Source organism: Dermacentor andersoni, chromosome 7 (assembly GCF_023375885.2).
Source record: "Dermacentor andersoni chromosome 7, qqDerAnde1_hic_scaffold, whole genome shotgun sequence".
Lineage (NCBI taxonomy): Eukaryota > Metazoa > Arthropoda > Arachnida > Ixodida > Ixodidae > Dermacentor > Dermacentor andersoni.
Window position 1 is genome coordinate 95,189,157 of NC_092820.1, and position 13,013 is coordinate 95,202,169.

Below are 13,013 nucleotides of genomic sequence, written 5' to 3' on the forward strand. Positions count from 1 at the left end.
AAATATTGCTTCAGGGGTCGTAGCCTCAATTAACATTGCGGTGTTTCTTTTTAAGCTTTACGCGTTTGTATATCGCCGCAAATTTGGGTATCACCCACCATTTAGATTCTCCTCTCAACAAAAATTCACCTGACAGTCGGCGCTGTCTGTTCGTTTCTTTCGTCATGTCACCTCTTTTAGCGCCCTTCCGAGATTGTACCAAACCAGTATGGCCTACTTTCAATACTACTGTTCTTTTTTTTGCTCACTCCTTTCAGCGGCACTATCGGCGGGTGCCGTTGAGAGTGTCTATCTCAGGATTTCACAAGATGCATGCTTGAGATGAAGAAGCTAAGGACCGCACGAGAAGTAACGAAGCGAATAACGATAGGCGTAAGGTTCACAGATAGGAAGAGAGTGGTGCATGTGGATTAGGGAACAAACGGGGGTAACTCATATTCTAGTCGGTAGTCTGAGGAAAGAAAACTGAAGTCAAGCGGACTATGCAATGTGTAAAGAAGATAATGTTTGATCTTTTAGTTATATAGAGTCGGGTGCCAAGGGCAAGGAAGCGCAGTCGAGGACGGCAAGGAATTACGGGCGGTGCGATGATATCGCAGGCCAGATGGCGCAAGACAGGGGTAATTGTCACTGGGAGAGGCGTTCATCATACAGTTGGCATTAAATAGGCTGATGACGATGGTTAACTTTCACAGGAAGCCCGCGGGCTGCGTTCCGCGCTGCAGCGAGTGTTCTGCAAATGGTTGAAAAATGGCTTTCTGAGAGCGAAATGCATCGCTCCTCTGGGTAGTCAAAATTAAGAGGGAGGTACGTTGCGGTATATAGTGGCTAATTATGTGTGCCCCACTTTCTCACGTTAATGCTCAAAGTTGGTGTGAGGCGTAGTGCTATAGAATCATACAATTTGTGCCATTGGAGCGTCACCACGTTCCCGTCCCTACTTGGGCGTCGCCTACGGTTTCGGCCCAAGGAGCTCCCCGCGTGCGATCTCCAACGGCTTAAACCCCCTCAGGACCTCATTAAAGTTCTTGACTGACTGACTGGTCACGTTTTGTTATCTACAGAGTTTTTTTTTCAGCGTTATTTCACCTGAGCCAGCGTCGCTTTGGCGTTAGAGCGAGTGAAAGTTGAGTATGACGGTAATTAAGCACTGGGGGTGCTGAAACACGACCGCAAGTACGGCGTTGGAAGCTGTGACTTTTCGTTCTACTTGTGCTATACATGATGTTTGCCATATTGTCGCGTTGCAGTGACGGTGAAGAACCAAACAACGATTAGATGGTGGTAAACGGTCAATGGCGAAATACAATGCACGTGTGTCAAGATGATGCGTCTTCTTCTCTGCCAGCCACCACGGGAAAAAATCCACCATTATGATGTACACAGAAAACGATGTTTCACGCATACACATCTCGTCTCTTAGAACTCATCGCATTTGTTGCAGATGCCGATAGACCAAACTTATATTTACAAAGAGTGCAAAAGAAGAACATTGAAGTAGGCAACGCATGTAGGCTGAGCTGCTCGTTTGTTGCCGTGTTTTTGCAGGTGAACCAACTTTATTTTCTTCAGATTTCGTTGCTTAGAATGATGGACGTAGTGTGCCCTTAAATTCGCTCCTTTTGTCTTCCGACAGCCAGCTCAAGCCTCAAAAGGCAAGGCGCTGCCCTTTGCTTTATCGTACAGATTTCCCATTCTGAATTTTGGTTTGCCTTCTTTCGACAGTTTTGTTTCCATAATTTGTACCTAATTTACCGTCTTTGTTTCTCTCACTTTCCTTGTGGTGACTCCTGTATGTATATTTACACTTTCAGTTATCCTGTACTTGGTTGCCTGCTTTCTCTATCGCTTCTCCTTCAGATCCACATATCTCTGATGGATACTTGAGTAGGTATTTTTTTTCGTCAACATATATGCCCAGATATTTCAATTGGTTTACTTGCTATTGAATTCCTACCCATACATTACTCGTGTCCTCATTAATACCATAAATCCCGATATCTCTGTGCTAAAATTAAGACCGAGATATGTCGCGTCATCGCCACACATATTCGCAAGCCCTTGTAAATCATCTGCATTGTCCTATAGTATGACTACACTGCTGCCAAACATTATCTACAGCAGAAGAGCATGTAGGTTAACTCTAAGCTGCAGTGGGGTGCAGTGTCGCCCGTATTTGCCGCAAGATCGGAAAAGTGACGACACCGCTTTCTGGACTGTCTCTTCGAACTGCCAACGCGCAGCACGTCGAGCCATCCGGCGCCTGCACTGCTCGTGTCGTCATTCAGGACGTCCTCTATATCATAGAATTCGTCGTGTTGCCATCATGTTCACACGACGTCATATTAGGTTGGGACTTTCTCTCCACACATCATGCGATCATTGACTGCGCCCGCGCCGAAATCGAGCTGTTTCAGTTTTCGACTGATATTATCACTGACCATAAGGACCATTGCCGCAAAATCTCCGTTTCAGAAGACACCATTATACCTGCCTGGTCTTCCACCCTTGCCAGTATCTCTTGTGACTATGTAGATGACGGCACAGTACTCTTCGCTCCGTCTGAACTCTTAGTTCGCCGCCGTTCACTACCACTGCCGTTCGCCGTCCTCGAGTTCAAAGCTGGCGCCTCTCTCATGTGCGTCTCCAACCCATCGGCTGAACCAATTACTTTACGCCGCCGTGAAAGCCTTGGCAGAGCAGAGCCACTGACTTCATCTTCAATATTTGACACGATGGACGACTCCACTTATATTGCTGCTCTCGAGGAATCGCGTCCACAGTCCCTACCGGATTCTTTTACGCCAGCTATTGCCAGTGACCTTACGACGACGCAGCGCGACGAACTTCTTCGCTTGCTCCAAGGCTTCTCTTCCTCCTTTGATTGCCAAGCAACATCACTCAGCCGCACAACGACTGTTTCGCACGCTATCGACACTGGGAGCCACGCACCAATTCGACAGCGTCCCTACCGAGTATCGGCGACTGAAAGACAAGTTATCAATGACCAGGTGAACGATATGCTCAATCGCGGTGTCATCCAGCCTTCTAGTAGTCCTTGGGCATCACCAGTCGTCCTAGTTAAAAAGAAAGACGGCTCCATACGATTTTGCGTCGACTATAGGAGGCTTAACAAGATTACCCGAAAGGATGTATACCCGTTGCCACGTATTGACGACGCACTTGACTGTTTGCAAGGAGCGGAGTTCTTTTCCTCCTTAGATCTCCGCTCTGGCTACTGGCAGGTGCCCATGGCGGACGCTGACTGTTCTAAAACCGCATTTGTAACACCAGATGGCTTGTATGAATTCACTGTGATGCCGTTCGGTCTGTGCAATGCACCCGCCACCTTCGAACGCATGATGGACGGCATCCTACGTGGCCTAAAGTGGCATACTTGCCTCTGCTACCTCGACGACGTTGTCGTCTTTTCCCCTGATTTTCCGACCCATCTTCGGCGTTTACATCAAGTTTTGACCTGTCTCCGGAATGCTGGTCTCCAGCTTAACTTAAGAAAGTGCCGATTTGCAGCTCGAAAACTGACTATATTAGGCCACGTTGTCTTCAAAGAAGGCATTCTTCCTGATCCTGATAAACTTCGCGCCGTATCCGAATTTCCGAAGCCCACTAATTTGAAAGCACTGCGCAGCTTCATTGGCCTATGCTCCTATTTTCGACGTTTCGTTCGCAATTTCGCTACAGTGATCGCACCACTTAACCAACTTCTTCAAGGCGACAATGAACTTTCTGGTTGGTCGGAAGCCTCTGATGGTGCCTTTACGACTCTTCGTCACCTCCTCACGTCTCCGCCAGTCTTGCGCCATTTTGATCCAAGCGCACCTACAGAACTTCACAATGACGCCAGTGGTGTCGGCCTTGGTGCCGTGCTCGCACAACGCAAGAACACTAATGCCGAATACGTCGTCGCTTATGCTAGTCGTGCCCTCACGAAACCTGAGGCCAATTACTCAGTCACAGAAAAAGAGTGCCTAGCTATCGTATGGGCTCTTCAAAAATTTCGTCCGTATCTCTACGGTCGACGCTTTGACGTGGTGACGGATCATCACGCTCTTTGCTGTTTGTCCAACCTAAAAGACCCGTCGGGCCGCCTCGCTCGGTGGGCCCTCCGAATCCAGGAATACGATATCCGTGTCGTCTATCGTTCTGGACGCAAACACTCTGACGCCGATGCCCTCTCGCGCTCCCCAGTTACTTCAGACAGTAGCACTTCTACTTATAGACATGACATCTCCCCACTTGACATCCTGGACATGGCATCGGAGCAACGAAAAGACCCATGGATCGTCATGATATTCGACTTTTTATCAAATCCTCCGGCAACTTCGGCACCTCGAGCGTTGCGCCGACAGGCGCAGCATTTCACAATCCGCGACGGACTTTTATACCGCCGCAACTACCAAAATGATGGCCGCAAATGGCTCTTAGTAGTGCCTCGCCACCTACGACAAGATTTATGCTCCGCTTTTCATTCTGACCCGCAGTGTGGTCACGGCGGAGTGTCAAAAACTTACACACGGCTTCGCCTACAATATTATTGGCGAGGGATGTACACCTTCGTCCACAAATACGTACGCTCCTGCATTGCCTGCCAGCGACGCAAATGTGTCCCGCATCTCTCCACCGCACCTCTCCAGCCACTTCCCTGCCCAGCTCAGCCATTTGACCGCGTCGGCATTGATATATACGGGCCTCTTCCATCTACTGGCGCTGGCAACCGATGGATTGTTGTGGCCGTTGAATTGGCACCGTTACCGTAATATGTGACCTCCGCGATTTCATCGGCGCAACGGTGCAATCTTAGAGGCCAGGAGAATTCTGTGCTTGAATAACCACAGCCTTATAGATTGGTCAGTCCGAAAGCCCGCGCGAGTCGCTCCATCTCCGAGGTCATGCATTAACGCTCCATGCTGATTCCTACGACGAGGGCTTGGTTTAGAAACGCACCTTCATTCCAGTGTCTTTCGACTGTTCGTCATCGAGAGCGATTGGCTGCAACATGTTTCTTTTTTTTTTGATAATCATCGTGGGCCATACCTGCCCACGTGGGAACTTCGACAATAAAGTCGGGGCACTTGTTGAGTGAGGCAGGGGGGGGGGGGAGGGGGAGGGGCGAGAAAGTTAAAATTTTTTTCCTTGGCCACAGCAGTGTCAGAAACACCTTTTAATGGCTGCCAGTACAGTTATCATATATCTCGGTGCTCGTACTGTGACCGGAGACACGTCTTAATGAGACAGGTATTAAGGAACACGTACTATGTCAAGTGACGGTGGCCCCTTTCGACTCTTAATATGGTTCACCGCAGTATTTGGCGTATGCTTCTTCGCAAAACACGAATGAATTGTGGCAAAGCCTATTGTGGCGAAGCCAACCCAAGGAAGCCGGCCATTAATTAGACCCTTGCCTCGCGCACCGTGAAGAACGCATGTTTCGATCGCAAGCGAATTGAGTTAAGCACGTTAAGCTAGTTAGGCCTACACATCCTACACTCGACTGACTTGCATTTAAATCTGACATCGGCGTATATGGCAATTACGATGCGGCTGTGCTGCAGTACGCGTTTTTTTATATCGCCCGTCTTTCATAAGCGGACTCCATCTTGTGGTTGAAATTTCCAGATATTATCACATCGACATGTAAATACCTGTCGCCCTCGCTAAATACAACCATAGCGCAATGTGTTTTCTTTCTCTTCACATTCATTCTGTTATTCCGATTAACCACTGGTTGTCAGGCCTTTGCATTACACGAGTGGCATACGGACCTGAAATCCGAGATGATAAAGAACTGCGTGAAACATAAGCTGTCCACTTACACGTCTTGTGGGCTTCTTTGGCGGCATTTTGGCGACGTCGCGAGATTAACATGCGGCGGCTCAGTGCTTGTCCAGTGGGCACTTTACGCTAATAGCACTAAGACGCTGCTCCTTGTTCCTGAAGGCAACGGTGCAGCCCGGGCACGTCGAGGGGAGCGTCAAGCTTTGCCTCGAACAACGTCGCTTATCAGCCAAGTCGCGAACGCTCTGCGGTGATGGTTGGTCGTCCTAGTGATTGGCACGAGACGCGCTTCCGTGGCGGCCAGCTCCAGTCGCCGAGTGAATGCGTTCAAGCTGTCGCACGTGGTCGTTGTGTCGCTCGATAATGTTAATAATGACGAAAATAAGTAGCACTTCGTAAAGTGCAAAGCTAACGAGGCGCAGAATCGGGACCGGAGCAAGAACGCGGCCGGGCTCACGCACTTCTCGTCTTCTTCTTCCTCTCTTGCGCCACCGGAAGGTACGTTCGTAGGTTCTAAACAACACGGCACAGCCCACTATGGGGAGTAGGCCGGTAAATGCGCTAGTATAGGAACAAGAACTCAAAATCATTTTCTAAGAAAAGTGATAGCTTACCGGAATGGTAGCGATGAAAGTTCTGATTCATCTTTCCGGGCGACACCTGCCGTTTTCCGCGCATCTTTGTGTGAAAGAAACATTGAACGAACGGGTTTCTTCAGGTATTCACTTGAAAGGGGAAACCGCCGGTGCTGCCAAGGTTGATTTAGCTTCATGCGGCAAAAAAAAAAAAAAAAGTCAAGGCTCCCTTGGTAATAATTGCCAGTTCGTCTGCTCTAAAAAAAAAAAAAAAAAAAAAAAAAAAAAAAAAAAAAAAAAATATTGACCCGCCGTGGTTGCTCAGTGGCTATGGTGTTGGGCTGCTGAGCACGAGGTCGCGGGATCGAATCCCGGCCACGGCGGCCGCATTTCGATGGGGGCGAAATGCGAAAACACCCGTGTGCTTAGATTTAGGTGCACGTTAAAGAACCCCAGGTGGTCAAAATTTCCGGAGTCCTCCACTACGGCGTGCCTCATAATCAGAAAGTGGTTTTGGCACGTAAAACCCCAAAAATTATTATTATTATTATTATTAAAAAATATTGTTTAAACGTGTAAGGACTGCATTAACGTAAAGAGCTAGTGGCCTACTCCTTCATTCTAAGAAACCTGAAAGAATGTTTCGTGATTGCCACTTGTATCGTGATTCTAGTAGTCCTGTTTCAATTTTTGTCAGGATGGTGTTCGAGGAAATGCACGGTGTTGGTGGTTAGGATGGTGGTAATGTTTACGATGATGATGAGTATGACGACGATGTTCATGATATCAGCGTAATTCTTGAAATGGGGTGGTGGCACATGCCACCAAGTATCGTGTTTAAAACTTTCAGGTTGTGTAACTTTCTGGCCTCACCCCATAGGACGACCATACTTGTGCATCTTTCGTTACGTCGCTTAACGGTATAAAAGTAGTCTCAACGTCAAAAACAGCTTTTCTCAAGTCTCTCTGATCTGGCTGCACTTTACCTCGACCCCATGCTCCGGCGACTCCACGTACAACGAATTTAGCGCATCCAGGGAACTTCCTAACCCCAAATCCACATGTGACGTGTAACCAGCGAAGACGGCTAGGGCGAAGAACAGTGTGTAAAGAAATCCTGGTGAAACCAACTTTGCTTTGACGCCTTTGTAAACGATAGCTGGTGGATTACGACAATGGCCACGCTGCAGATTTCAGTGACGGATGTGCTTCTCAGTCACCGTGGTGGACTTTGCAGATGAAACGGTACATTTAGTCAGTTATAAAACGAATTGCCACAAAACAAGCCGTGCTAAAACGCCGTGCTTGACATTGTAGAAAAGGCGCCAAAGCGAAACAGTAGGATTTTAGACGCGCAGCGTAATTATTGTTGTTGCCAAAGAATGACCCACGCATACAACGGGGGATTGGCCAAGGAGCAGGCGGCTTTACAAGTGTTCTTATTAAGCTAGTAACCGAAGTTAAGCTTAGCATATTAGTGTGTAATTTCGGGGACGAATGCGTCCCGTAACTTATTGCATCATTGTCGTCTAACAAGCTGCGCTCTCACTTTTAATACGAAACATTACACGTATAGGAGGCTCACAGCACACGGTCAGGCCAGATAATTTTCAGTTTTTCAGTTCAAATTAAAAATCAATTTCCGCTTTAATATCCAGCAAAATATTCCTACAATCCTAATCTATACCTAATTATACATATAATGCTGAAAAATTAATAGGTTATAGGCAGTATTTCATAAAATTTACAATACAACTCAATTGCTTGGTTTTGTGAGGCGTGTAAAGCGATACGCTAACTTGGGAGTTTGAAAAGAGCCAATCTGTGTTATTTATGTAGTAAGGGTTAGTTTAAGGTGAGTCACGTGACCATACAATATTTTGTGGGGTCCTGGGTACTCTGAGCACGAAGGCCACTCTTCTGCTACGTATCCAACGAGACATACCATGAGATCAAAGTTGTCTTTTCGGGCACATCTTAAGTTGGACTTATCGACCGAGCATCCCACATTCTCTATTCCGGCATAGTGCCACATATCCTTTGTCTCATGTCGTCCACTCGGCAAGACAGTGTAGGCAAACCCGGGGAAAAAGCATCAGAAAGCAAGGAGAACAAACGTACGTGAATGACAATAACGCGCATGATTTGCACAAACGTTCAAAATATGCGTAACTTTAGGTAAAGAAAAAGTTTGAGGCACAGCTGTGCGTGCCACTGATGACGATCTTGCAAGGCGCACGTCTTACATTTTTTTCCGGTCAGACAATATAATTATCTGTGCAGAGATCAATGATGAAAAATTAAGAAAAATCGTAAAAGGTGCCGTACGTCTCGCCGATGGTCCGCGTGAGGCGACTGTACTAGCGTTACTGCAGAGCTGCTTTATGTTGTTTTAGCAAGTGTGCGATGACGACTGTTCAGGTTTTGTCGGCGTAAGCGAAGTATTTATCCACAGGTAAATGAAGACGTAATTAATATGCCGAAGGCCTTCGGTTGAAGTTGAACGAAGCTGTTGGGCAGAGTAGAAAAAGCCGGCTGGTGTCATAGAGCTATGTGACAGCATGACCATAGCGCGAATGAGCGCTCCGCGTTCTCCTGTAGAGCCTCTTACGCTGCTGGATAATCGTGACGGCAGCTGTATTGCTCTGAATCATGGTATCCCGATCATTCCAGGTAGTGAAGCGCTCATCGAACTCATTCCACCTGCCAGGGTGCAATGAGTTTGTTTGCAATGCTGTTGCAATGCAATGAATTTGTTTGCAATGAGTTTGCAATGAGTCTGGTAACAAGCGTCTTTTTAAGTAACGCTACTTCCCACAACATGGCGACGTGCTGTGACAGCTGCCGTGGAAGCTGTACTAGAACATGATTCACTCTACATTTGCCACAGCAGGAACCACGCCATCGATGCCAGTGAAGAAATGCAATAAAGGGTTTCTTAGATTTAGCGCCTGCTCTTGGTGGCTTCATATTCGATTACGGGCGCCCGTGCCGGCATTTAGCAGACACTGGAGCTGCGTTCGGGAATTGTGCAGTGCTTAAATCCCCTGCGACATGCAATGCCTTTGCAGCACTGTAGAGAGAGGCAGCACGGAAAATACTAACTGGAACAGGGATACATCTTGATACATCTTGCGTCAGAACTTCTGCCGTTGCTTCGCGTAAGCGACGCTACGCGCAAACTTTGCAGTAAAAGGACATGCTGCATTCTGGAACTACAACGTACGTGCCTCCAAATCAAATAAGTGCAAGGTTAAATAGTGAAAATTTGTTATTTGTTATTATATCGGCAATTGTTCCGCATTTCGTGATGACCGCCGCTGCTGTAGAACTTGACGAGCAAATTAGATAATTTTTTCTTGAATTTCTAAACTTTAAATAACATGAGACCATCGTTGAAGAAACACGCGATATGCAAAGTAGTATTGACCCTTCTCGAGGAGCAGCTTCCTCTAGAGAAACAAGATGGCGCTTTCGGCGGCGCGCCGCACGTAACCTCAGCGACAGCGCACGAATACGAAACCATTACCGCTTCCACCTTGCTCCTATACGATCAGCTGTCAGAAATGCAACTGAGTTTCCTCTAACGCACTTTGCTGCAATCATGCTGCATTGAATCAAGTGGATTAAAGACGTGTTCAGTAGTTGGCTGCAAAAATAGTGACTGACATATTAAGGAATGGAATGAATCTGTGTGGCCAAGCTCGCGGACCACTGCTGCAAAATGTTCCCATTCCTAGCTGGATTATGATTCCGGAAATTCCACCCAGCTGGAAAACTATCCAAATAGAAAGACTACATTCCCAGTCAAATTCCAGACGGAAATGGAAAATTTTCCAGTTGGACTCTTTTATCTCCAGCTGGGATGTCTACCAGTTCCAGCTGGAAATGGAAAATTTTCCAATTAGAATCTTATTTACACTTGGGATGTCTACCAATTACAGCTGGAAATGGAAAATCTTCCAGTTAGAATCTTTTTATTTCCAGCCATAAAATTTTCCAGTTTGAATCTTGAAATTTCCAGCTGGGATATCTACCAGTTCGAGCTGGAAATGAAAAATTTTCCAGTCAGAATGTTTTATTTCCAGTTGGAATGTCTACCACTTCCAGCCGGAAATAGAAAATTTTCCAGTTGAAATCTTGAGATTTCGAGCTGGAAATAGCAAATTTTCCAGTTGGAGCCCGGCTAGAAATCAAGTATTCCAACTGGGATATTTGCCATTTCCAGCTGGAACTGGTAGGCATTCCAGCCGGACATGGAACATTTAAGAGTTCGAGCTGAATCTAAAGGTATTGAAATAAGGCCTAGGCTATTGTCAGCCAGATGTTTCTGGTTAAACAAATAAGGCACTATTAGCTTAGAACGATATATCTAACTCATGGTACAGACGTACATAATTTATCAATACTTTAAAAAAGATGCAGAGCTTACAGCTGGCTCATCTGTGATTATTGGAGTACCTTCACTGAAATTTCTGATCAGCTCAGGTACACAGTAAAAGAAAGCAAGATCGTAAAACTGAATATACTTCATTTATTTCAACTGTCATGCAGCCTTGTGCTAGGACGACATCCTAATTTCAAATACGCAGCTTTTTTCTAACATCCTGAATTTTTTCACTTAGCAGGCGCAGGACTTTTCCCGATGCCATTGAGGTGTCACCATTGTTTCTTTTCCCCAGTGGGACAGGCATGCTAAAAGGAAAAGAAAGAAGTTAGTAAGAACAGTTCAAGTACATAAGCCTACCAGAATAAAGAAACTCACCAAGCAAAGCATCCAACTTATCACATGATAACTGCTTGCATGGCTTCCCTTCACCGGGTCTTGTAGGTCCTAGCCTACCACTTACTGTACGCTGTGAAAGAGTTTCAACGCCCCAAATCACTTGTGCTTCCCGCACAAGAATCGAAGGTTTCTCATTCCTAAAAAAGCTTTGCAGCTTGTATGGTCGTAATAAAAATTTTGTTGCAGAGGTGGAACTAAAACAAATGACATGCTAAAAAAAAAGGTTCGAGTCTTAAGCAAATGAAGTTTTCAGCATGCTGCTTGAAGACTACTTACACATCCATCAGGGGTAGCAGAAAAGGATGGCAATGAGCAGTCCTGTAATGAGCTTTCAGAACCTGCTAATAAATATTTTAAAAATATGTTATAACAAAACCTCCAATCTGAAAAGGGTGGGAGGCAAGTGCCTCAGCACAAAAGTAAAATTTGTTAAAGCACAACCGGAGTATACATTTACCTGCAACATGCTGAGGAGTTTCAGCAGATGGCACTTCGAGCTCCTCTGGGCAACTGGGCTCCCCAAGTTGCAATGCCTGCATATAATTTTGAACCATACTCAATTAGATAAGGCTGAGCATGGGGATAGTAGATTTAGGCAACAAGAGACAAATAGGTTGTCACGATAAATTCTCTGCACAGAATTCAACGCAGGCTTGCAATCAACAGGAAAGCTGCCAACATCACACAAATGTCAACCTATTGTTGCATACAGCAAAGCAAAACATTACAAGGAATTAACTGCCTTTGAATAGAATGCAGTAGAATTATTTATGCTTTTATAGCATTTCACGGTGCCTACAACCTGCTTGATTAGCAGAGACATCACAATGTGTCAAAAGGGTGGCCTTCATTTATGGCTTGCTGTATTGCGGTAATAGTGGAACACTTCTCAGTGGCCATGGAAAACTTGCACATGCAGTTTCACTGCAGCGTTATGAAGCTGTGCTGAATGAAGTCTGCTTCTGCAGGCCAACCACAAAGCAGTCACAGTCCTTTGGCACAACAGTGTTAGACATACGTGTGTCTTGTCCATCACACTGAGAAAGCCCTTGAGGCGGAGGCATCTGCACACAGCTTTCTGCTCCTGAAAATACCGCAGCAACATTGACATACAGTGCATATTTGCGAGTCTAAACACATGTTATTTCTATGTATTTCCGTGCAATCAAGTATTCAATAATGCATCACACGCTTACGTGCTTCCATCCTGATGGTATCCAGGGTTTACTGATGATGATGATGATGATGTCCTTGAGTTTGGCGCTTACCCACTCGCGGGGATTGGCCAACTGTGAACACAAAGGTGTTGCTTCTTTAACAACGCGAGACATAAACCCATTACAACTATATGTAGCTGCTATGACGGGCAGGAATAAAAGCAAAATGTAAATTTGTTAACTCACAACATGTCAGCTGGCTTAGAACTTTAGCTTGGAGAAACTCGACTTATTCTTTGAAAGCAGCATTGTGTTTCCGCTTTTGCTTGCATTGCATTTTCCAGAACTGGGCTTCCTTCATGGCACAATGAAAATAAATACGACTTTTGCACAATCAGGCCTCTAATAGATGCATCATATGTAACCCCATGACTATGCACATAGTCAAATATAAAAAGTGAAGAAGGAGAAAGTCCTAAAGAAGGACTTGTAAACCGACGACTACATATCTGCATTATCATAACATATTACTGCACATGATTTCAAGTGTACCAGACTAAATATAGAAAGGGCTCAAAGGAAAGATACAAAACCAATTCGCACCCTTCTGCCAGGAGCTGCCGAAGGCTTTGACTTTGTCCGTGCTATAGTGCCGTTTTCCAATGCAGCACCACTGCCTGAAGTAGGAAGCTGGAAAAT

The 13,013-nt window shown here is 45.9% G+C and overlaps 1 long non-coding RNA gene across 1 annotated transcript; it reads right to left on the reverse strand.

Moving 5' to 3' along the window:
- Positions 1-10,883: 10,883 nt before the first annotated feature.
- On the reverse strand, positions 10,884-12,244 carry LOC129385443 (uncharacterized). The gene is made up of 5 exons (XR_011895460.1): positions 12,176-12,244; positions 11,615-11,690; positions 11,434-11,498; positions 11,137-11,227; positions 10,884-11,066 (listed from the first exon to the last, which is right to left on the reverse strand). It is a non-coding gene; the product is annotated as an uncharacterized lncRNA (long non-coding RNA).
- Positions 12,245-13,013: the final 769 nt, after the last annotated feature.